The sequence below is a fragment of the Tenrec ecaudatus genome, unplaced genomic scaffold (assembly GCF_050624435.1).
Source record: "Tenrec ecaudatus isolate mTenEca1 unplaced genomic scaffold, mTenEca1.hap1 Scaffold_737, whole genome shotgun sequence".
Classification (NCBI taxonomy): Eukaryota; Metazoa; Chordata; class Mammalia; order Afrosoricida; family Tenrecidae; genus Tenrec; species Tenrec ecaudatus.
Window position 1 is genome coordinate 151,484 of NW_027459633.1, and position 2,689 is coordinate 154,172.

Sequence of the window (2,689 nt, forward strand, 5' to 3'; positions counted from 1 at the left end):
CATGCATGGTTTCAGGGCTGGTTTCTTCTTGTGATCTGGGGATGCTTCTCCATCGCACTGTTTCCCCCAAGGAATTTATCTATTTTTTTATGACAAAGGAATGCAAGATTATTGTATAAGAAATATTTAGAATCAGACTATTGCAGGTAGGATGTATAATAATGGAATTGAAATCTCAACGGCAGAAAGTGGGAAGGAGCAGATAAAATATAATTTTTATTTCTTAGTGTTATACCTCACTTATTTGTATATTAGTGTTTACAGCAAATGCATGTTTCAAGTACTGTTTGATAATAGTTGAATTGGTTGGATTTCCTTGAAGGCGGACATGATCTTATCACAAACAGTACTGTATTTCATGATGTGTTTAGCAAGATCCTTCCTGCCAATGAATGCCATCCCCTTCTCTTCATTGTGTTGTTCTTTGCGTAGTAAATCTTATGGTTTCCTGATCAACTTGCAATACCATTTAAGTCCTTTTAAGCTCACTAATGCCTAGAATACCAACTAACCTTCAAGTATCCCATTTCATCTTTTGCCCCTTCCAATCTTCCTAAATTTATAGTATGCAAATTATCAATTTTGATCATTAGAAGACTTTTGCGGCTCTTTCTCTTTACCTTGAGTCATGCCCCAGCAGCAAAGGAAGATCCTGACAGCTCCACTCCCAAAGCCTTTACCCAAATTACATCCTCATGGCTGAATCCCCTCCAAGAAACCAGCTCTACTTCAGTCACATTTTGAGTGCCCTCGAACATGAGGGGTCCATCCTCTAACAGTAGTTTCAACAATTTCCTAATTCCTTTTCTTATGCTGTCAGTATTTAACAATGCTTCAAAAGTATGCATAAGATTTTCAAAGCTTCTTCCACTGAAGAAGGTAGTGGGGTCCTTCTGCATTGTCTAGTCTTAGTCTGGAAGCTTTGATGAAATCTGTTCATTTTGGGTGATCCTGCTGGCATTTGATATAACAGTGACATATCTTCCAGCATCACAGCAACACACAAGCCACCACAGTATGATGAACTAACAGACAGGTGGTGAGAATATAACATTATTCCTTCAAAATACACCATACAAATTCTGGCTAATATTTTAATTACAACAAATAAATAATTGCCGAACTCCACCAAATAGTGGAGTAATTCAATTCAATATTTTCAATTTTGGTCTTAACATTTAAATAAAAAGCCATGAGGACATCAAGAATTTAAGTCATGAGAACAACAAGAATTTAATAAGTAAACAAACAAATAAATGGGTCTAGAAAACTAGAATCAATGACCAATATATAGCATACTCAACCCAAAACAAAACATATTGCTCCCGTTAGGCTGGAATATATTTCAGAAATAAAGTGAAGCATGAAACGAATAGAAACACATAGATATTTAATAGAAATACAGATAGATGAGAGATACAAGATATGGACAGGCTATATAGAGAAAATTGACAGCTAAATCAATAGTTCAGCAGATTGATGGACCAATTAATAGATTTATGATAGATAGATAAATAGATAGAAAGATAGCAGAGATAGGAATATGTATAGATGGATGACAGAGAGAAAGAGAAACTCGTTCAACAGACACCAGTGTCATTGTGCATTCAGGTTCAGGGGTTTGGGCTGAGTCCAGACAGATGGTGTTCACAGAACACTCTTGTCTATACTGAGATAAATTGAAGACTAAATGCACAAACTACTACATGCAGTGTGTCATAAGGAGGAAGGATGTTATAAAACAATGACTCACTCTTCAAGAGATTGTCTCAAGTACCTGGGTCCCCACAACAGGAACATATCAGTTATTTGATGTGTGTGGTGATGCAGATAAAAGTAGGTCAGGGAAGCTATGTGAGACCAGAGTGTAAGCACCACGAAGGGAAGGTTGGGATGTATTGCATAGGGTCTCGGGACAAACAGCACATGACCCAGTTCAAGACTCAGTGCATGGGGAGCAAGATACAGGTTTCCTTCCTGAATTTGGGGCCTCCCTATTCAATTTTCCCCTGTGTTATGGTTTTTATTCCTCTTCCTGTCTCTGAGAACCAAGATTTAGATGTTTTTAGCATAACCGTCAACTCCAGAGAACAGAGGGAGGAGAATGAAGCATGGAATTAGGACATCTTCTCTGGGTCCTTGCTCTTTTCTTGGGAGACCCCGAGTGCACAAACCTGAGGTGCTTTCTCCCCATCAGAGGAGAACTGAAGGGAAACGTTTTAATATTATTTTTTATTTTTATCTTTACACTTGCTTGTGGATTGTGGGAAGATTTACCAAGATTAATGCTCATTCAACTATTCATACACTCTTGTTTCATTTCATTGACTGTAATACACACAAACTCCTGTTACAATTACCTTTGCTTTCCAAATATTCTGAATGTTCCCCTGGATAAATGTTGCCCTTTTAATCACAGAACTTAGATTATTTTAAGGTAATTGTATCTACCCAGGATTATTGCTCCCAGGTAGGCTTGTCAATTATTTGACTGGAAGTTTTTCCAAGGGGTGAGTTCAGTCCCACACCTGAAGCGATGCTGGAAGCCATGGTCTCAGGACTTCCACAAATCGACCCAACAAGGAAGCCTAGTCTTTGTATTATTCTTTTGTGTGTGTGTATTGTTTCACTTTTTGTCCCACTCTACCCAAGACCTTCTAACGCTATCTTTTCCAAAGAAGTGGGTACT